The sequence below is a fragment of the Protopterus annectens genome, chromosome 5.part0, assembly GCF_019279795.1.
Source record: "Protopterus annectens isolate FY-2018-M chromosome 5.part0, PAN1.0, whole genome shotgun sequence".
In the NCBI taxonomy this organism is placed as follows: domain Eukaryota; kingdom Metazoa; phylum Chordata; order Ceratodontiformes; family Protopteridae; genus Protopterus; species Protopterus annectens.
Window position 1 is genome coordinate 482,291,169 of NC_056735.1, and position 23,669 is coordinate 482,314,837.

The following is a 23,669-nucleotide window of genomic DNA, read 5'->3' on the forward strand; positions in this document are numbered from 1 at the left end:
TGGGAACGAAAGAGGAATGTCTAAGGAGCTGGAACCCTTGTCCATTATATCAGCAGTAATAAGAAGTTATGTACTTACCATAACGTTCCATATGAGTTGTTATTCTCACCTTCATTCTTACTAATGGGTTCTCAGCTCCAATTCAGCCAAATAGCAAAGCTCGAGGTCTCTAACAGCTCAAGGCCAAAGCCCTGTCCCACAATGCACCACTACATTCCCCAGATCTTGTTTGCTGCCAACTATAGTAGAAACTTATCCCAGATTTCAAGGAAATCATAAAATCCAGGGTAAAAGGAAACTCTTCAGGAAACCCAAAACCAGAGTGGTATCTTTCGTGCTTCCAGACATAGGAAGGGGGTAGGAGGGAGGGTTGTAATAATGAAGGCGAGAATAACAGCTCACATGGAATGTTATGGTAAGTACATAACTTCTTAATGTGAAGTTGTTCAATATCGCCTTCATTCTTACTGATGGGTAGCGTCCCCAGCATCACAATCTTGGGTGACTCACAGGAGTACCTGTTTCAGAACAGCAGATCCAAATGAAGCTCTGTCCCTAGAGGCATTGTCCACTTTGTAATGAGATATAAAGGTATGTGGATATGACCATGTGGCAGCTGCATAAATAGAATCTATAGGTAACCTGGTCAAAAAGGCTGCAGAAATAGAAACCGCCCTTGTAGAATGAGCCTTGACCTTGTTATGTAATGCAATACCCGCTTGACTGTAGATAAAGGAAATACAATTGGAGAGCCATCTCAATAAAGTAGTTTTGGAGACAGGTGCGCCTTTTTTGAATCTGAGAAGGAGACAAACAGCTGATCAGCCCTTCTGAAATCCTTTGTTCTATCCAAATAAAAGCGAAGTTGTCGATGCACATCAAGTTTGTGAAGCATATACTCCAACTGGTTTGAATGGTTAGGAAAGAAAACGGGTAACTCAACAGCCTGATTCAGTGTAAATTCTGAACATACTTTGGGTAGGAACGATGGATTTGTCCTGAGGGAAACCCTATCTTTATGAAATATTAGGTAAGATGGCTTAATGGAAAGGGCTTGCAACTCCGAAATTCTGTGTGCGGATGTGATGGCCACCAAGAATATGGTTTTCCAAGAAAGATACTTCAGCTCACAAGAAGAGGCAGGTTCAAAGGGCGGAAGAATAATTCTGGACAGGATTAGATTTAAGTTCCAGGGAGTAGTAGGAGATCTGATCGGTGATTTTAAGTGCATTGTACCTTTCAAAAAAGCCTTAGCCAGCTTATGAGACATGTTACCATTTTCAGATGCACCTAAATGAAAATTAGAAATTGCAGCGAGTTGGACTCGAATGGTTGCTGCTGCAGCTCCTTCACTGAACAGTTTCGTTAGGAATTCCAGCATATCTGATATAGATGCCAGGAAAGGATCAATGTTATTCTGTTGTGCCAAGATGGAAAACCTTTTCCACTTACTGAGGTAAAGTTTCCTAGTCGAAGATTTGTGAGATGACAATAGTATATGTCGCACTTCTTCTGATAAATTCTGGAACTTGGCTATTCTGTGAATTGGAGCAGCCAAGCTGTTTGTTTGATGGACTGAACAGAGGGATGAAGAGCTCCTGACGAGTGGGACAACAGATCTGACAGTGGGTCCAGAATCCAAGGCTCTTCTAGTAGATGAGGCTTCAGAAAGGGGAACCAAATTTGACGAGGCCAATATGGGGCAATTAAGATAAGTGTCCTGCCCAGAAGACTAGTTTTCTGCAATACTTTGAGAATCAGTGTAAAGAGAGGAAAAGCATAAAGGAGTCCCGGAGACCAATTATGGAAAAGTGCGTCCCTCAGGGATTGTCCCTGTTGAGGGATCAGGGCAAAGCAGTTGCTGCACTTGGTGTTTGTGGAGGTGGCAAAAAGGTCACAGCAAGGATGGCCCCATCTGCAGAAAATGATTTCCGCTATTTCGTTCTTGAGAGACCACTCGTGAGGTAGCAGAATAGCTCTGCTGAGTCTGTCCGCTATGATGGATCTCCCCAGGATGTGCGTTGCAATCAGAAAATGCTGAGTGTACTCTGCCCAATTCCATAATATCAGAGCCTCTCGACACATGGGGTAGGATTTGGTTCCTCCTTGTTTGTTTATGTACCAGACTACTGACATGTTGTCCGACTGGAATGCAATCATGCCAAGGGGAAGAGAGTCTTGAAAGGTCTGCAACAGCAGAAGGACAACTCTCATCTTCAGGATGTTTATGAGCCTTGTGAGCCTGCCAAGTACCTTGGGCTGTCTGTCCCTGATAATGCCCCCCCCCCACCCAATCAAGGAGGCATCCATGGTTACCGTTGCTACTGGAGAGGGGAGAACAAATGGGCAGCCCATAGTCACTGTCTCTGACGTTATCCACGAGCGAAGGTCATTCTTGCATGAGTCGGTAATCAAAACCAGATGATTCAAGGCTAATTCCTGAAATGTCCATTGAGTGAAAAGCAGCAACTGAAGAATGCGCATGTGAGACCTCGCAAGGGGCACTGCAATAATCGATGCTACTATAGTGCCAAGCAGTTTGAGAATCTGTGATGCTGGTGCTTTTCGTTTTGACAAGAGATCCACAATCTGTTGTTGGAGGACAATCACTCTTTCGGGAGGAAGCTTCAGGGACATGCTGACCGTGTCTAAGTCTGCTCCTATAAAGACTGCACACTCCGATGGCAATAAGGCAGACTTTTCTAAATTTATCGTAATGCCCAGTTGTGAACATAGATCTATGGCAGTGTCCCTTGCCCGAATAAGCTGATGCCTGTTGGGGGTGGTGAGGAGCCAGTTGTCCAAGTAAGGAAACACCTGGATTCCAGAATGTCTCAAGTGAGCTATGACCACTACCATGCATTTTGTGAACACTCTGGGGGCTGTAGTGAGAGCAAAGGGCAGGGTCCAAAATCGGAAGTGACTGGCTCCCAGCCGGAACTGCAGATCATCCCTGGATGGCCTGGCCATTTTGATATGGTAGTACACATCCTGGAGATATATGCAGCACATCCAATCATCCTTCCCTAGAAATGGGAGAATGGAGTGAAGCATGACCATCCAGAACTTTGTCTTCACCACTTATCTGTTGAGTATGCTGAGGTCCAGAATAGCTCTCCAGTCCTCTGTCTTCTTTGGTACCAAAAAGAACCTTGAGTAAGTTCTGAATTTTTGCTGGTCTGCTGAGACTGGTGGGATGACTTTTTTTGCAATAGTTTCTGGACCTCTGTGGATGCTATATCCCGTAGACTGGGTGGAACGTCTGGGAATCCTTTTGTTGGTCCGGGGTGAAAGTGAAAGGTGATGGAATATCCTCTGGATATACCGTTTTGTACCCAACGGTCTTCTGAGATATTTAGCCAGGCACCCAGGTACAAAGACAAATGTCCCCCGACTGCTTCCTGAGCAGGACAGTCGGGCCTCCTTTCAGGACCACTGATAAGGTTTCCCAAGGAACTGATCCCTGCCACACTGGTTCTGCCGACCCCCACTGCCACGTGGGTGTCATCTTCCACTATTGCCTCCCCCACTTCCCCTGGAGGGGGCTTCACCTTGTGAGTTCAGAAAGGCTCCTTGGGTCTTACGGAACCACATTTTCCAACTCCATTGACCTTTGGGATAAGGTCTAGTAGGGGTAGAAAAATGGACTCTAACGGCAGATAGAGTCTTACCGTCTTGCTGACTTGCTCAGATCTGGTGAGGGTCTCTAACTTTTGTTCCAAATAAGGAGGGACGATCGAAAGGGTCATTCACAAATGATGACTTAAAAGGTTCTGCAAAAGAGCATAAGCGCATCCAGGAATTCCTGTACCCGCAGCCCTACTCGTTCCATCAGCTGCGTAAGACACGGTGCGCATGGACGAGTTTACGATGGAATTGAGGGTAGCAAGTTGAGATGTCACCTTGTCCACCACAGAGTCGGCTACTGCACCCTGGAGAGCATCTCCAAGCTCCTTGATGAGATCTCTCTGTAGAAGTGTGAAGTGGGTCAGGTAGTTCAATGACCGAAGTGCAAAGGTCGTAGAACTGAACATGCGCTTCCCGAATCTGTCCATCATCCTAGACTCTCTATTAGGAGGATGGACAGACGTAGAAGTCTCCGACATTTCTTTTTTAGTGGCTGCCGCCACCACCATGGCATCAACAGGTATAGGTTTAGACAAAAAAGCCTCATCATGGGGTGCTGAAATGCACTTGTTTGGTCTTCTAGAAACAGACTTAATAAAATCTGGTGACTCCCACGCCCTTCGAGATAAAAGATCCATCAACTCATCGAAGGGCAGAGACACCCAAAAGGTGGAGGGTTGGGACTCGAAAGCCTTCAGGAGCACCGATTTGTCCTTGGTAGGGTTTTGGAGCTGCCAACCCCCCCCCCCCCTCTGCTTAAGAATCTCAAGGATATCCCGAAGGAAATATCCTCAGAGGGGGACCTTGGGGACCCTTCCGATTCCTCCAAATCGGTGTCCAACATGATGGATTCCTGAGGGGAATCTAGATGTCTCCTCTTACATAATCTCTTCCAAGGGACCTCCTCAGTGGGAATCTCTGGGGAGGTCTCGGAAGAGCAGGGTTCCCCCAAAGGGGCATCCTGAGGCTCTGGGTTCCTGCGTTTATGGTGAACCTGTGGAAGCAGAGAAGAAGCGGGCGCCTTCTGGAAGGAGGTGGCCATATCAGAGGTTGTGGAAGTCCACGGGGACAAAGCCCTCCTCATGGTATTGGAGGCCCCATGGCTCTGATGCGAGGAAGCAGCCGGGTCCAAAGAAACCGAGGACTCCTCCCGCACCAGAACCACCGGCTCCAAGCCCGAGGTAGGAGCCGAACTCATCCATGCCAAAGCCCCAAGAGGAAGAGTTGGAACTGATGTATCCATTCAACTCCCCCCGCCGGAACCAACAGGAGAGTGTCAGCTCCCATATTCCACCGACGGAGCAGAGGATATCAGGGTGGTCGGTGCCGACAGTTCAGAGGTGACTGTCAGCACCGACGGCTCCACCAACAACTGAATGGCCTTCTCCGGCTCCGAAGTCTCGGTTCGAGTCGGAGGAGGAGCAACAACAACAATAGGAGAGGACTTTGTCAGTTCTGAAGCTGCTAAAGTTGAAACCGACAGAATTTTTGCAAGCGCCAGGTCCTGTAGAAGTTTCCGCACAATTCGGTCCATGTCCGAATCGGAGAGTCTGGAAGCCCAAGAGGAGACCAATGACAGAGCCGGTGACCCCAGAATAGGGGACCTTAAGGTATGAGATACCAGTTCCAAAACTGGGGACCGGCTCCTACTAGCAACCTGAATGGTTGGTTCTGATGGCACTGGAGCCAAGACCGTAGCCCTCTCAGATGTCTTCGGGACCGAAGAGTCCTTCGAAGCCAAACCAGATGACGAGGCACGAGAAGATGGTTTTGGTTGACTGGAAGCAGAATCCAAATCCGTTTGGAAGGCTGACTTAATTAACCTCTTTCTACTAGCTTACGCTTCCTTTCAGCTAATACCCTGGAGCTGAAGCCATGACAAATGGAGCAAACCTCCTGTAAATGTACCTCACCCAAAGAGTACACACATGTGGAATGACCATCCGTGATTGACATTTTTTAACTGCATTTGGGACACCTTTTAAATCCTGATTTAGCTTTCTCTGACATTTTAGCTAAAATTAACTAGAGTTATAGCCAAAAGAAATATATATATATATATATATATATATATATATATATATATATATATATATATATGCCTTTACTGGCTAAGTGAAAGACAAGGCAGCAATAAACTACTAAGCCTAACTGGCTAACTGTATAATAAAAAGACTCACAGGCTGATAAAACAAAAACAGCCAAGAAAATGGCCAAGAGCCTAACTCGCTAATAAAGAAAAAATGCAGAAAACTGCAGTGAGCCTAACCAGGCTGGGATAGAGCTACTGTACTATCAACAAAATGCCAACGGCCAACTTGAATAACAGGGCCATGCCCAAAACTATTCTAACACTCTAGTGAAAAAAGAAACTATCCAACAGGATACAAGTCCAAAACGGACAACAAGCAAAGCACTATAGTACTGACACCTAAAATATAACAACTGTGACAAAAAAGTAGAAAATTCAAGAGAAATCACAACTTATCTAACCAAAAAACGACCAAGAGCTGTAAAGAATACCCGATCAGTTGCAGCAGCAAACTAGATCTGGGAATGTAGTGGTGCATTGTGGGATCTGGCTTTGGCCTCAAGCTGTTAGAGACCTCGAGCTTTGCTATTTGGCCGAATCGAAGCCAATGATCGGCTCCGAACCCATCAGTAAGAATGAAGGCGAGATTGAACAACTTCACATCAACCTTTAACTTTTGGTTATCCAAATGTAGCTAATGGGTACTAAGCCTGCTTCTTAAGTTTTTAGGAGTAGAGGACTGAATAAGACTGAGTGCTAAACAAAAAAGATGTGTGGTGATCTTTGTAGGTTATCTACCAACCACACATACAATTCCTCTTTCTCTTAGACATATATTCACAGAAAAACAGAACACTTTTCTCACAAAAATGGAAGGTAGTTCCCAGTGGGGTAGTTATCTGCACATTTTGAAGAAAAAAAATGAGTCTGAATATCAAACATACAAAGTCACCACATATGTACTAGTTGCTGCTTGCTTCTATGGCAAGAAAGTTCTGATTTTTCACTCATATGTCTGTTTTTATACTAGCTCTGATGGTCCTACGGGCACATGAATGGTGCTCAAAAGCTTTGGAAACTGGCCAGACTGCTTTGAGGCAACCTGTTTTCCTGCTTTAAAAGCCACAAAAGACTCTATACTATTTGACATCCTATTTCTAAAACCAGTGGCTCTGCAAACTCCCGCACTGGGGACCTATATTTATGCCAACAAATAAACTTGCTGGAGGGACAGGTTCCTAACTCAATGTATTCATATACTATGGAATAAGTTACCACTGCATGTCTGACATAGTACTACCTTTCCTTATTTTAAGGCTAGTCATAATGATTTGATGGGTAAACATAAACTACACAAGGATTATCATGTAGTGGTCTGCTTGATTTGTGAGGGTAAGTACTTGGAAAGTATGTCTACTTAAAGTGTATATGGTTATGCCAAATATGAGTCCAGTGATCATTTGCCTAGTAGTGTTCATTAGTTCTTATGTTTCTAATTTTACTTATTTATAAACAGGGTAAGTGAACTGGTGCTCAAGGTGACTTTTTAGTCATGACCTGTCACCTGAGCAAGGATAAATGCAAAAAAAAAAAAAAAAAAATATATATATATATATATACACACACACACACACACACACACACACATATATATATATATATATATATATATATATATTATATGAAAACTTGTAGAGCAAATGGATCAGTGTGTTTCCGAGAAGTGAGAGGAAACCAGAGCAACCCAAGAAAAGCCACACAGATAGTGGAAGAACAAGTCTGCTCCACACACAGAGGAAACACAGATCAAGACTGAAGCCCATACCCAGACCCTGGAGCTGTGAGGCAGAGATCTTAACCATTGAGCCTTGATATTACCCAGTCATTAGTCCCCCTGCTGCCCAACTGCTCAGCCAACCTGTTGCCTAATCAGTATTAGATTATAAAGGATAAGTACTCTGACTCAGGTAAGCCCATCTTCCACTGATGAATAATAAGGAGAACATCTCATTTTCATAAATGTAGATGGCTAGTGTAGAGTGATGATTTAAAATATATACTTAGTGGATTAGCATTTGATAGACCTTTTTTGGTGCACTACACTGTATCTGCTCTGACTACTTCACTGTTCAAGGTATTTTTCTGCCAGACTTGAGGGATACACTACCACTGATGAAAATTACTACTATAAAGATGCAGGCAGGTGGGATATATCCCAAGTGTTATAATTTATTGTAACAGTGAATTTTCCTGAAGAATATCATATTTTCCTCTTTGAAGAAGATATGGAAACTGGCCTCCTCCGAAGTAAATAAAGATATACTAAAGTTATGATTTCCAGACACATTTCTTTTTCACCAGTCTCAGTGTGGGTGATGTATGCCATTTCTCCCCATAGTAACGTCTATTCTTCACCTTTATCCTTTGTAAGTGGCTGCTTTTGCACTGTTGGGACATCCTCCTTGGGTAAGCATGATGAAGAATTAGAGGATGTAGGAAGTTTATATTCTTTTTAAGGTATTTCTATCTTGTATAGTGTGTAGAGCTTTCTTCTTAAAACTTCATTAAGCATCTTTCTCCTTACCTCCATTTTCAAGTCTAATTAAGTTTATCCTCAAAATACCTGATTCTAATACTTTATGACTTCCTACTTTAGTTGTTGTTGTTGTTGTCTTTTTCGGCTTTTCCCGGTTAGGGGTCACCACAGCGGAACTCCGGTCTGCTAATGATTGGCAGTTGATTTTTACATGCTGAGTTGCCGGCCCTAACGCACAACCTTAAATGAAGGTACGCCCATTCACGCATGTCTCCACAGAAGACGCTCTAGCTGAGAATCGAACGGGACAACGTCTTGCTGTGAGGCGACAACGCTACCACAGCACCACCACCGCGGATAGTAAATCTAGCAGGAAGTTCATAATTTTGCATTTTGTGTGCTGCCCCAAAACAAAATCAAAGAAATAAAATGCAGGTCTGCAAAGGCTCAGACTATAAGCTCCTGGATCAACCACATATACTTCAAAACAAAATAAAGTACTCCATAAGAATTTTATGCTGAGTGTTTTCATTTTATCAGTAAAAACTTCTTCAGATAAGTTCAGCAGCATTTAAAAACTGCTTATATAACCTTGTCTTGTCACCTGACCTTACACAACAGATTTAAACTGACAACAGTTATGCAAAAACAATATTATTGGAAAACATACTTAAATCAATTTAAAAAAAAACTTTTTTTGTGTAAAATTATCTTAAATCTTAAAATATCCCTTGTATAAATATCCCCCAGCTTGACACAGATTTTATAACATATCCACAATGTTTACCTTTCTAGTGCTTTTATTTATTTATTTTTTACAGCTTATGGAAGTTGTTCATTTTAAGTTAGTCCACCTACTAGCATTTAAAGTCAATTGCCAGTAAAGTTCTCTTTTTTCCAGTAACAGAGGCCAGGGCACTCCCAGTTTATTGTTATTAACTTTCTCTAAAATGACAAACTTAAAAAATGATGTTCAGGGTGAGCTTTTAGATATTTAACCAGAGCATTATTTTCATTTTTTCTCTTTAAATCATACATATGTTCATATATACGGTCTTTCAATTTCCACTCACTCTTTCCAATATAGTATCCTGAACATTCTTGGCATAAAGCAGTATAAACAACTCCCTGTGTCCTGACAGTTTAACGTACCATAAATATGAAATACATAATCTTTTATTTTAAAATGGTTACATTCTAATATGTATTTACAAGAAGAGCATCTTCCACATTTACTCATTCTGTTGAGCCTGTTATTATTCTGTCTAGTACCAAAGGCTTCAACAATGTTCTTTAAACTGTGACACCTTTTATACACTATGTGTGGCTTGAGTCCATTTTTTTCTAGGAATTCACTGTTCTTTCCCAGAATCTGCCAGTTCTTTTCAATGATGTTTTTAACGATATAACTGTCAGTACTGACGATTGTTATAAAATAGTTCCTAAAGTTTTGGCCCTCAGAATCCTTTTTTAATGCCTTGTAAAGGTATATAAACAGGACCATGTTGCTGCCTCTAGAATACTGCCACCGAAGAAGAGAAGCTGTAGTAGAATGAGCCTTTATACTTTCTGGAACTGGTTTACAATGAATGGGAATAAGAAAAGGCAAAAACTGAGGATAACCCTCAGGAAAGTCTGCTTTAACACTGGTTTTCCCTTCCTTGTCCCAATATAAGACACATGTAGCTGATCAGCTTTTCTAAAGGACCTGGTTCTTCTAAGATAGCACCCGAGGTGCCTATGCTTGTTCAGAGTATGCAGAATCCTTTCTCCCTGATTCTGAAGATCTGAATAGAACACAGGGAAATTCACAGCTTAATTCAAAGGGAACTCTTGACACAACCACGGCATGAAAGGGATTTATTCTTAATGAGACACTATCTCTGTGGAAGACCAGATAAACTTCACTCACCATAAGAGCTTGCAACTCTGATGCTCCTCTTGCACATGTCAGAGCAATGAGAAGAACAACTTTCCATGTAATGAACATTAAATCTGCTTGATAATGCAGTTGAAAAGGAATCACAGTTAAATTTTTCAGCACAAAGTTAAGATCTCAGAAAGGAGCAACCTGTTTACAAGGAGGTCTCAGGTGTAAAACCCACTTTATAAACTGTTTCTCTAAAACTTCCTTTTTTGCAAGGGGACAAGCTCCCACACCCCTCAGTTTACACATAGCATACATTTTCCCTACATGCCTCCACCTTATATATAATAACTTCATGATAACTATACCTCAGAAAAAAAATGAATATTCCAAGAAGTGGCCATCTCGGGCTTGCATTACAGGATCAGCTATAGCCATCCCAATGTTTATAACTGGTTGCCATCTATTAGCCTAGAAAGATAATCCTGCATGATGTGGTCAAGAAAGATTTTTGAAGATTTATCTGGAACACCATTTTCATCAGAAGACAAGAAACCCACTGTAATGGTTCTTGACTTTTAGGCAGCGATTCTGCAGTGATGAATACGTCATCTAAATAAGGAAATATTGGAATGTCATTCAGTCTGCCATGAGCTATGACTAGAAGTAGGCACTTTGTAAACCCCCTTGGAGCTGTAGATGCATCAAAGAGTAATGCAGAGAACTAAAAATGTGACCCAGTCACAGAAAACCAGAGAAATTTGCTGAGGCATGACTATGGGAATGTCATGGTATGCATATTTTAGATCTAATGTTACCATAAAGGTTCCCTGGGAATGAGAGGTAACAAATTATGGGGGCTCATCATCTTGAACTTTGGAACTTTCGCATATAGATTTAGAAAGGAAAGCGCTAGCACTGGTTTCCAAGAAGACTCATACTTTACTACCAGAAACATTCTGGAACAGAATAGAAGCCTTTGCCCATTTCATTTAACAACACTTGTTCTGCCTATAACAACTCTGATTTTGAATCTCCAGTTCCCAAGAGCAGCAGATAGGTTCTATAACTCCTAGGGGGAGTAAGTACTGATGAACTAAGGAAAACAATCTGTTTTGAAGGTATAGCAGGAACTAACTTGAATGAAGGTATGTGTATCCAGTGTCAAGTGTATCCATCCTAAACTACTTTTAACACCCAAGAGTCTGAAACAATCTGCTGCTAAAGGGGAATGTACATCGCCAGTTTCTGGGACAGATTGTGAGAGATAGGGTGCAGAAGGGGTGTGGTAAACATGCTGGTATAATCATTCTGATCTAATAGATTGTACCTTGTTTACGAAAAGATCCTTGTTTCTTGTTATTCCCCTCCCGCCATTTCTTTTTGATCTCTATCTGGCTTGAAATGGCTGGGATTGTTTAATTGCTTCTTTTGTTTTTTAGATGGAAAGGATGATTTGGGAAATTTGTAAGGGGGGCATTTAAAATCTTGGAAAATCCCTGTACTATTATCCCTCTCTCATCAAATTGTTTGAGGAGATGGATATCAGGTGGGCCAAACAAAGTCTCCTTATATAAAGAATTTAAAATTTCAGACATTATCTCATCCGAAAAATTAAAGTTATGTACTCATCATTACTAAGCATCTGTATTGTTCCCTTTCATTCTTCCTCAACATATAGGTTATGGATACAACCTTGGATCCAAATCGGCCGCATACTATAGACTGTGGATCCAACTCTCGAGCTCCTTCCTCTACCCACAATACCCTAGTCCATCCCCAATACCTCAGATCGGGTTTGCTGCCATAAGGGCTTGAGTATATAATAGAAGAAGAGAAGAGAAGGTAAACCAGGGCTCAGACCTGGAACTATGTGTTCCAAAGGTTCTCTGGATCACTCCAGAAGATAACAGGACAGGTTAAGGAGGGAGGGTAGTTAAGGAAGAATGAAAATGGATAACACAGATGCCTAGTTATGGTGACTACATAACTTTAATATCTGATGTTGTCCTTTTCATTCTTCCTCAGTTGTATAGGACAGAGTCCCCAGCTACATAAATTTTGGGTGGCACTCATGGAAGGATATTCCGGAGAACTGCTGAACCAAAAGCAGCTCTGCTTCTGGAAATTATGTCCAATTTGTAATGAGTAATAAAGGTCTGAGCAATGGACCAGGTGGCTGCTAGACAAATATCATCAATGGAAGTTCGAGATCAGAAGGCAGATCATAGAATCATAGGATCATTGGAGATTACTAGGCTATAAACCCGGGAGTCATTTTAAGCCTAGCCATTTCATCCCAATTTAATACCATAGAAATGCTAGTCAGTACCCAAGACTGCATTTAATGATGACTGCTCATGTCCAGGAGGGTTGTGGGCTCTATGCCCGGTAAGAATTTATGGTGCCAGAGATAGAGATGAGGTGGCCATGGATCTAGTTGAGAAACCCTTAGGTGGTTCTGATAAGGAAAGGCCTTGCTGAGAATATATCCAGGAAATGCAATTTGTTATCCACTTGACTAATGTAACTTTAAAATTTGGTGAACCCTGCTGACTACGTGAAAAAGAGACAAATACCTGGTTCGTTTTTTCTGAAATCTTTTGTTCTGTTGTAAGTAGAAACATAGTTGTCTATGAACATCTAAAAGATGTAACATGTATTGTACCTTGTTTGAAAATTTTGGAAAGAAGACTAGCAAATGAATGGTTTGATTTATATTTGATTCAAAAGCCATTTTTGGTAGGAAAGAAGGATTGGTTCATAAAGTAACCCTGTCTTTTTGAAAAACAATGTATGGAGCTTTTGATGAAAGAGCCAGGAGTTCAGAAATCCTTTTAGCAGAAGTAATAGCAACTAAAAAGGCTGTTTTCCAAGACAGGAATTTTAAGTCAGTTTTTGCTGAAGGCTGTAAGATTTCTTTTTTTTTTTCAAAACAGGTTTATTGTTTTAACATATAAGAGAAATATCATAACAATTTTATACAAGTAATTAAAAATAGGTATTATTATAATATTCAACAAAACAACTAAAGTATTTACAAAGACATCCACTACAATCAGATCAATTAATTAAACTAAAATACCATGCTATTGAAATTAAAATTTTTTTAACAAATTTTGTAAATTATCCCATACAATAAAATAAGATGTTTTTCTGTTTGTTCTAGTCCTAATTGTGTTTATTTCCATATGGCACACTATATTCATAACATTTTTAAATTCATTGAACGAAGGAGGTGTATCTGAAATCCAATTTCTAGTTATTATTTTCCTAGCCACTGCTAGAATAGACCATAACAAGGGAAGCTTAACCTTTTTAACACTTGGAGGTACAGGTGTGTTGAATAATATAAGAGATTTAGAAATAATGAAATTATCTGTAAAAAGAGCCTGCAAAAATTCATTAATTGACTTCCAGTATTCTTTCAATTTTATACAGTCATAAAACATATGAGCCCAGTCAGCATTAATTTCTACATTACATCTCTTACATAGATTATCTTTATTATTTATTTTATTCATCATCAAAGGTGTATAAAAAGATCTATGTAAAAAAATCCATGTATAAAGTTTCCAGACAATGGAAGACGTAGTTCTATAAGCAGATTCCAATATATATTGTTTATCTTGTTGATTTGGTGGGTCCCCATTAATAGAAGTGAAATAATTCCAGTATGAATCTACACTGTAAAAAGTTTCTTGTCTGATAACTTTATGTATGTATGAAAGTTTACCTTTATCAGAAACTTTATGTTGTAAATTTAATATCAAGTAATCAATCAGTGTTGGAATAGATTCTTTAACAGTTATAGACATTAAATCAATTTTATTAATGAGATGTTGTCTAAAGGTCTGAACCTCTAACCAGCAAGTTTCTCTTAGATCAAATTCTTGTTTTAAGAAATCTAGATTTTTAACTTTATTATCAGATATCAACTGATACCAGTACTTTAGATCATTATCTATAGCTAAATGAGTTCCTTCAGAAGTAGACGACAAAAGCATACCCTGAGTATACATTATAGGAAATACAATAAAATTCCATTCCCTATACTTAGGGTGCATGAATATAAAGTTACGATAACTAATAATAATATTTAATGGGTAACAAACCATATGTTTAGGTGTAATAGGTGAAGTACAAAATTCCTTTAGTAACCATAAATAGAAGTTATGTTCTTACCATAACGTTCCATGTTAGTTGTCTTCTTCTCGCCTTCTTTCTTGCTGGATGGATGGGTTCGGAGCCGACCTCAGCTCCGACTCGGCCACTCTAAAAGCTCGAGAGTTGGTTCCACCGGCTCGAGGCTCCCGTTATATCCCACAATGCTAGGCGGTATTACCTCAGATCTCGTTTGTAAGCTAGGCCCAGCCAATAAAAAACTCCAGAACTACTGGAAAAGGAAAAACCCACCTCTATAAAAGGAAGGGAAGAAGGTGACCTGAAAACCTGATGAAGGAATATATGCACAGTATAGCATATACGTATATAGAATAGAGGTGGTAGAAAGAGAGGTCACAATCAAACTCCTCTAGGTCTGTCCAGGCTAGGGGGAAGGAGGGCGAGAAGAAGACAACTAACATGGAACGTTATGGTAAGAACATAACTTCTATATGTTAAGTTGTCCATCTCGCCTTCATTCTTGCTGGATGGGACCGTGTCCCTAGCACCTTGTCCCGGGTGGCCTATCGGAACAGACTCTTGAGAACAGTGGAACCAAAGTTAGCTCTATGTCTAGAAGCTAAATCCAACTTATAATGAGAAATGAAAGTGTGAGGAGTAGCCCAAGTAGCCGCTGCACAAATGGTGTCAATAGGCAGCCTGTCTTGGAAGGCTATAGAAGTAGCCAAAGCTCTGGTGGAGTGGGCCTTAGGTTTGTTAGGCAGCTTTTGGTGTCTAATTTTATAAACAAAGGAAATCAGAGATGTTAGCCATCTGGAGAGTGATACCTTCGAAACTGAAAGTCCCTTTCTGCCTTCTGCATAAGAGACAAACAACTGGTCAGTTTTTCTGATCTGTTTGGTCCTGTCCAAATAATACCTTAATTGACGATGGACATCTAGCCAATGCAATTTTTGTTCAGACCTGTTAGAAAAGTTAGGAAAAAACACAGGGAGGTCAATGTTTTGATTTAGATTTGCCGCAGAGGCTACTTTAGGTAAAAAGGATGGATTGGTCCGTAAGGATACCCTATCCTTATGAAACAATAGATACGGTGGTCGACTGCTGAGTGCATGAAGCTCTGAGACCCTTCTAGCTGAAGTAATGGCTACCAGAAATAGAGTCTTCCAGGATAGCAATTTCATTGAACAGGAAGCTGCAGGTTCAAAAGGGGGAAGAATTAAAGATGTGAGAACTAAATTAAGGTCCCAAGAGGGAGGAGGATTTCTTATAGGAGGTCTAAGAAGAAAAACTCCCTTCAAGAAAGCTTTGCAAAGCTTGTGAGACATGATGGCAGAGTCTGAGATGCCCACATGAAAGTTAGATATAGCTGCCAATTGAACTTTAAGAGAAGAAGGAGATGAACCTGCATGGAAAAGTTCAGCTAGAAAATCAAGGACTATTTGGATGGGAGCAGTGAAAGGATCTATGTCCCTTCCTTGAGCCCAATAGGCAAAACGTTTCCACTTACTAAGATAAATCTTCCGAGTGGAAGATTTATGGGAAGCTATCAAAATATCTCGAACAGAGTGAGATATTTGAGGAAGCCTGGCTAAGGTTGGAACTGGAGGAACCAAGCAGTGAGGTTCAGAGAGGGGAGGGAGCGATGTAACTGACCCGACTGATGGATCAAAAGATCTGGAACTAGGTCCAGATGCCAGGGTTGCTCCAACAGAAATTGATGTAGAAAGGGGAACCAAACCTGTCAAGGCCAGTAAGGAGCAATGAGGATCAATGAGGCCTTCTGAGCGATAGCTTTCTGTATCACTTGAGAGATTAGTGGGAAGGGAGGGAATGCATACAGAAGTCCCCGGGGCCAAACTTGGACTAGAGCGTCTCTGCTGGGCTGGCCTGGTAAGGGGAAGAGGGTGAAATAATCTTTGCACTTGCTGTTTTGGGGAGTAGCAAAAAGGTCGCAGCAAGGCTGACCCCACTTGAGAAAATTTTTCTCCAAAATAGAATCTTTCAGAGACCACTCGTGAGGCATGAGGATAGCTCTGCTCAACTTGTCCGCAATAAGATTGGACTTCCCGGGGATGGCTTGTTGGTCTAGGGGTATGATTCTCGCTTTGGGTGCAAGAGGTCCCGGGTTCATATCCCGGACAAGCCCTGGGCTTTAAGGGGTTGGGAGGGTGGCCTAATGGTTAAGGTGTTTGCCTTACAAACACAAGATACAGGGTTTGAGTCTCTCAAGGGATAACTGGCTAGGCTTAAAATGGCTCGCAAGGGCAGTTAGCCTAGTACTAACCTATGAACCTATGAACCTATGTGCGTTGCTATCAGAAACCGCTGAGAAGAAATCGCCCATTGCCACAGTCTGAGTGCTTCTCGACATAGGGGGTAGGACCTGGTTCCGCCTTGTTTGTTGATATACCACACTACAGACATGTTGTCCGTCTGAATTGCTATCGTTCCCAAGGGAAGAGAGTCTTGAAAGGCTTGCAACGCTAGAAGCACTGCTCTCATCTCTAGAACATTTCTATGCAAGTGGCGTTCGACTGGTTGCCAAATGCCCTGGACTGTTCTGCCCTGATAATGCCCCCCCCCACCCGATCAGGGAGGCGTCCGTTGTCAAAGTAGCAACCGGAGGGGGAAGGACAAAGGGTCTTCCTAGGAAGAGCTGGGGGGAAGAAATCCACCAAAGAAGATGATTCTTGCATGCTTGCGTAATCACAATGGTGTGGGACATCGGAAGTTGTTGGTATGACCATTGTGTGAAGAGCATCCATTGAAGGATTCTCATGTGAAATCTGGCTAATAGAAGTAGAGGGATAGCAGCCGCCATAATCCCCAGTACTTTTAGAACTAATCTGACTTTGACTCTGTTGCTGTGGAAGAGAAGGGGACCAGTTTGTGTATGTCTGCTATTCTTTGGTCTGTGAGTCTCGCAGACATGTTGACTGTGTCTAGATTTGCGCCTATGAAGGTAATAGCATGACAAGGCAACAAAACAGACTTTTCGCAATTTATTGAGATACCTAACTTCTGAAAATGCGAAGGTGTAGTCTCTGGCAAGTAGAAGAAGATGCTTGGTAGGAGCTGTGAGGAGCCAGTCGTCTAAGTAAGGAAACACCTGGAATCCTTGACGTCTCAGGTGAGAAGCTACCACTGCCATGCATTTGGTAAACACCGGGGCAGTGGTGAGTCCAAAGGGCAGGGCTCTGAATTGAAAGTGACTGGTTCCCAGCCTGAAGCGGAGGAATCTCCTGGAGCGCCTGTTCATTTTATATGATAGTACGCATCCTGGAGGTCTATAGAGCACATCCAGTTTTCCTTTCCCAATAGGGGTAGGATGGATTGTAGCGTGACCATCCGAAATCTTGTTTTCTTGACAGACTTGTTCAAGATACTGAGATCCAAAATGGGTCTCCAGTCCCCTGTTTTCTTTGGAACCAAAAAGAACTTGGAGTAGATTCCGGACCCTTGCTGGTCTGCTGGCACTGGCTGAATGGCTCTTTTTGCAAGCAACTTTGATATTTCCAACGCTGCTTGATCCCTTTGAGCGGGTGGAACATCTGGAAGGGATTTTTTTGATTGATCTGGAATGCGAAAGAACGGAATGGAATAGCCTTCGGAAATGATGGACTGTACCCACTTGTCTAGAGTTATGGATCACCAGGCTTCTGGGTACAGTGATACTCTTCCCCCGACTGCCTCCGAAGGTGGACAGTCGGGCAACACCTCAGGGGTGCTGGAAGGGCTTATCGGAAAAAGTTTCTCGATTGCCCTGGTTCTGCGGACCCCCCCTGCCTCTAGGGCGACGTCTACCATTATTGTTCCCCCCTCTGCCTCTAGAGGGGAACCGACTCTGTGCGTCAGGCAAAGTCCCTTGAGATTGTTTGCGGAACCACATCTTTCCACTTTTCTGGCCTTTGGGGTAAGGTCTAGAAGGAGTAGAAAAACGGACTCCGACGGCAGAAAGAGTTTTGCCATCTGTCTCGCACCTTGTCAAGGTTTCTTTCACTTGAGGACCAAAAAGGGATGATCCATCAAACGGGGAATTAGTGAAAGACGTCTTAAAGGGGTCCGCAAAATTGCATAGCCGCATCCAGGCATGCCGGCGTAAGGCCACACCTGTCCCTGCGGCTCTGCTCGCTCCATCAGCCGCATATGAAAGGAGGTGGATGGAGGAGTTAGCTATAGAATTTAGGGTAGCCAGCTGAGCATTCATCTTGTCCTGAAAACCCGCAGCTGTAGGGTCCTTCAACATCTCACTCGCTTCCTTGATCAAGTCTCTTTGAAGACGAGTGAAATGGCAGAGGTAGTTCAGCGAACGCATAGCAAATGTCGCTGACGAAAACATCCGCTTCCCGTACCTGTCCATAGACCTAGATTCCTTGTTAGGAGGATGGACAAGTACCGAAGGATCAGCTAGCTCCTTCTTAGTGGCGGCAGCTACCACCATAGCATCCACAGAGACTCCCTTAGTGAGAAATTGCTTATCTGCTGGTGCTGTGATAAACTTTGAAGGTCTCCTGGGGGTGGGGTCCACAGAGTCAGGAGCCGTCCAAGCCTTTTTAGCTACCACCTGCATGAGGGGGTCAAAGGGGGGGACACCCAGGAGGTGGAAGGGCGAGAGCCAAACGCCTCAAGATACACAGATTCATCCTCCGAAGGGTTAAGGGCTGGCCAATTTCCCCTCTGCTTCAGGATCTCTAGAATGTCTGCAAAGGAGACATCTTCAGAAGGGGAACGGGGGGAACCCTCGGAGTCCTCTAAATCTGTGTCAGAGGTGACAGACTCAGGTAAGTCTATGTGCTTCCTCTTACACTTTCTCTTCCTAGGGGGCTCCCCTGCCAATTCAGGAGAGGCCTCGGAAGAGGATGAGATCCCCACAGGGGATTCTTGAGGAGCTGGCTCTCTGCGGTCTGGGATGAGGGAGTGAGTAGACATAACCTGAGGCACCGAAGAGGGAGGGGCGGACGGAGCCGACTGTGGAGTTGAACCAGGTTCCAACACACTCCGCATGACCTCGAATGCACCCCTGTCAGGCAGAGCCAGAGGTCCCCGCTCCGAAAAGCTGAAAACCTCCCTTGGCACCGACAGCGATGGCTCCGAGGCCGATGTCAGAGCCGAACTCACCAGCGCCGAAGCACCGAGAGGGAGAGCGGGGTTGGACAAGGGTCCGATGCCACTCACCCCCTCAGAGCCGACGAGGGAAGTCCAGCGCCGTGATTCCTCCAAGGAGGAAATCGGAGCCGAAGACGGAGCCAAACACAATTGTATCAGTTCCGACGGTATCACAGTCTCTGGTCCGAAACGCCCCGGCTCCGAGCTCAAAGGAGTCGGAGGAGGAATATTTTGAGAAATAGGGTTGAGCATCGACTGATGAGTCGGGCTCTGAAGCATCTGGGCCAGTGCCTCGGACTTAAGAAGTTGACTCACTACCCTCTGAAGGTCATGGTCCGAAAGCCTCGAAGACCTAGAGGAGTGCGATCTATTGCTCCGTTCAGACATCAGGGGAGAAGCTGGAGCCGAATGAACGGAGCCGAGGGACGGTGACCTTGACCTCTTCCTAGATGTCGGCTCCGAAAGCCTGATCGGAGCCAACGTAGCAATTTCCAAAACCTCGGCTCCGGCCGGAGCCGAGGGAACCACCGAAGTGGAAGTTAGAGTCTCATCGGCTCCAGCCGGAGCCGATGCAGGAGCAGACTTAGGAGTCTTAGGTGCCGACTCAGAACCTGGAGCCGAAGACCTAGAAGCCTTAGAGGGTTTGCCCGAAGAAGCAGTCGGGGGACCCTCAGGCTTTAACAAGCCCCGTAAAATAAGCTTGTTTTTTCTTTCCTGCAGGACTCTAGGGCTGAAGCCATGGCATACAGCACAAGAGTCCTGCAGGTGTAAAGGTCCCAGGCAGTACACACAAGAAGTGTGACCGTCTGTCAGAGACATTTTCTGACAGCACTAGTCACATTTCTTGAAGCCTGAGACCTTTGAATCCTTGGACATATCAAGGAACAAGTGTAACCACACACAAGCACAAACACACTGATTACACTATACACTAAAAAAAACTAACTAAAACTAAATAAATTCAGATAGTTTTAAATTTATAAAAATCCCTACAAAAAACACATACACTCCAAGGGGAGATGGGAGGGCCCGAAAGGCCTAAGGGAAGAACTATAAGTCCTTGTGGTAAAAAATGGGAAAAGAACAAGAAAGAAGGAATAAAAATCCTTTAAAATAAGGAGAAACTGTAAGGAAAACTAATTTAAAGGGGTTTTGTAACTTTTTTAAACTATTTTCTACACTCACCTGAAGCCGGTTGAAGCAACACGTCTCGATAGCTGTAGCGGCAAACGAGATCTGAGGTAATACCGCCTAGCATTGTGGGATATAAGGGGAGCCTCGAGCCGGTGGAACCAACTCTCGAGCTTTTAGAGTGGCCGAGTCGGAGCCGAGGTCGGCTCCGAACCCATCCATCCAGCAAGAATGAAGGCGAGATGGACAACTTAACATCATGGAGTTATTTACAATCATATTTTTATGTGTTAAGGAGATTTTCATGAAGTGTATACTAATTAGCTCCCAATAATCTTTCCATTTTGTGACATATGACTGATCTATTAATAAAGTAATAACTTTTACAATAGAAGAGATAGTATATAAATTAAAGTGTGGAAAAGAAATACCCCCTTGAGACCAGCTATTAGTATGTTTCTTTAATGCAATCCTAGATCTATTAGGTGCCCATAAGAAATTTAACATTAGTGTGTTCAGTTTCTTGATAATTATTTTTGTAAGTGGAAGTATTATTGATTGTATTAAGTATAAAATCTTGGGGAATATTATCATTTTAATAATTGTAAGTCTCCCCTCCATAGTAAAAAACATATTATTCCAGGTATTAAAAAGATTTTGTATATTAAGAAAATTAGAAGTTATGTACCTACCATAACGTTCCATGTTAGTTGTCTTCTCTCGCCTTCTTTCTTGCTGGATGGGTTCGGAGCCGATCCTCGGCTCCGACTCGGCACTTGCTTAGCTTGAGAACTCCTTTTACCAGCTCGAGGCAACCCTATATCCCATGATGCAAGGCGGAACTACCTCAGATCTCGTTTGGTAGCTAACCTACCCTGCTAAGGACTAACCTAATATATTTAGGAAACCCAAGTTCATAATAAAGAGTCCTCTAATGAAGGCTCAGGAGGAAACAACCTGATAGGAACTCTTTGATCTGTCCAGGCCAGGGGGAAGGAGGGAGGGACGCAAGAAAGAAGGTGAAAGAAGACAACTAACATGGAACGTTATGGTAGGTACATAACTTCTAAATGTTAAGTTGTCAATCTCGCCTTCATTCTTGCTGGATGGGACCGCGTCCCTAGCACCTGTATCCCGGGTGGCTCAATGGAACAGACTCTTGAGAACTGTGGAACCAAAACTGGCTCTGTCTCTGGAGGCCAAGTCTAACTTGTAATGAGACACAAAGGTATGAGGAGTGGCCCAAGTAGCTGCTGCACAAATGGTATCAATAGGTAGTCTATCCTGAAAGGCTGTAGAAGTGGAAAGACTCCTGGTTGAGTGTGCTTTCGGTTTAGAAGGTAGTTGCTTGCCTCTGAGAGAGTACACATAAGAAATGGCGGAAGACAACCATCTGGATAAGGTCACTTTAGACACTGGGAGACCTTTCCTGTTTTCTGCATAGGAGACAAATAACTGATCCGATTTCCTGAATTGTTTCGCTCTATGCAAATAGTACCTGAGCTGGCGATGGACATCCAAAAAATGAAGCTTTTGTTCAGCTCTGTCAGAATAGTTTGGGAAAAAAACTGGTAAATCTATGGATTGATTAATATTGGTTTGAGACACAACTTTGGGAAGAAAGGATGGGTTCGTTCTTAAGGATACCCTGTCCTTGTGAAAAAACAAGTAAGGGGAACGGATGCAGAGAGCTTGAATCTCGGAAACCCTTCTTGCTGAAGTGACAGCCAGTAAAAATATAGTTTTCCAGGTCAATAACTTCAAAGAACATGAAGCAGATGGTTCGAAGGGAGGTAACATCAAGGATGCCAACATTAAATTTAGATCCCATTGTGGAGGAGGATGCTTTATCGGCAGCTTTAGGAGAAAAACTCCTCTCAGAAAGGCCTTGCATAGTCTATGAGACATAATGTTATGATCATGCAAGCCAACATGATACTTGGAAATAGCAGCCAGTTGAACTTTTACTGTAGATGAAGAAGATCCTGACTGAAAAACTTCAGCCAGAAAATCTAAAACAGAATGCACAGGAGCAGTAAAGGGATCAATATTCCTGGAATTTGCCCAAATGGAAAAACGTCGCCACTTGCTAGCATAAACGGTTCTGGTGGACGACTTTAAAGAAGCCACTAAGATGTCTCTGACCGAATCAGAGATCATAGGAAGCCTGGCTAGGGAAGGAAGTGGAGCAACCAAGCAGTGAGGTTGAGAGAATGAATGGCCCGGTGCTGTTGACCCGACTGGTGGATCAAGAGATCCGGAACTGGGTCCAGATGCCAGGGCTGCACCAGGAGGTGACGATGCAGAGATGGAAACAAGATTTGTCGAGGCCAGTAAGGGGCAATGAGAATCAATTTGGCCCTCAAAACGGTGGCTTTCTGAATGACTTGTGGAATCAAGGGAAAGGGAGGAAAAGCGTACAGAAGTCCCCGGGGCAATCCTGGGTTAGAGAATCTCTCAGGGGTTGGCCTGGTAGGGGAAAGAGGGTGAAAAAATCGGGGCACTTGTTGTTTTGGGGTGTAGCAAAAAGATCGCAACAAGGTGTGCCCCACTTCAGAAAAATCTGGTCCACTACAGATTGATTGAGAGACCACTCGTGAGGCATGAGAATGGATCTGCTCAGCCTGTCCGCCAAGAGGTTGGACCTGCCGGGGATGTGCGTTGCTATCAGAAACCGATGAGAGGAGATTGCCCATTGCCAAAGTCTGAGAGCTTCTCAACACAACGGATAGGACCTGGTCCCGCCCTGCTTGTTGATGTACCAGACCACGGACATGTTGTCCGTTTGTACTGCAATAGTCCCTACGGGAAGAAAGTCATTGAGGGCTTGCAACGTTAAAAGCACCGCTCTCATCTCCAGGACATTTATGTGCAGATGGTATTCTATGGGTTGCCACATCCCGTGGACCATCCTGCCCTGATAATGCCCCCCCCCCACCCGATCAGAGAGGCATCCATAGTAACTGTGGCAACCGGAGGAGGGGGAACAAAGGGTCGGCCCTGATGAAGAAGAGGGGAAGATATCCACCAATTCAGATGAGTCCTGCACGATTGTGTGACTAAGATTTTGTGCCTCATCGGAAGACTGTGGAACGACCACTGAGTGAATAACATCCACTGCAGAAGACGCATGTGGAAGCGAGCCAGTGGTAGAAGAACAATGGCCGCAGCCATAAGACCTAGAACCTTTAGTATCAGCCTGGCTTTGACTTTGCTGCTCTGCAATAAAATCGAACGTATTT

The 23,669-nt window shown here is 43.2% G+C and overlaps 1 protein-coding gene and 1 non-coding gene across 2 annotated transcripts in view; one reads left to right on the top strand and one right to left on the bottom strand.

Moving 5' to 3' along the window:
• CFAP47 (cilia and flagella associated protein 47) overlaps nt 1–23,669 on the bottom strand; it is a 7,413,452-nt gene that overhangs the window by 4,957,995 nt on the left and 2,431,788 nt on the right. The window lies entirely within an intron of this gene.
• On the top strand, nt 16,265–16,336 carry TRNAP-UGG. The gene has a single exon. It is a non-coding gene; the product is annotated as a tRNA-Pro (tRNA).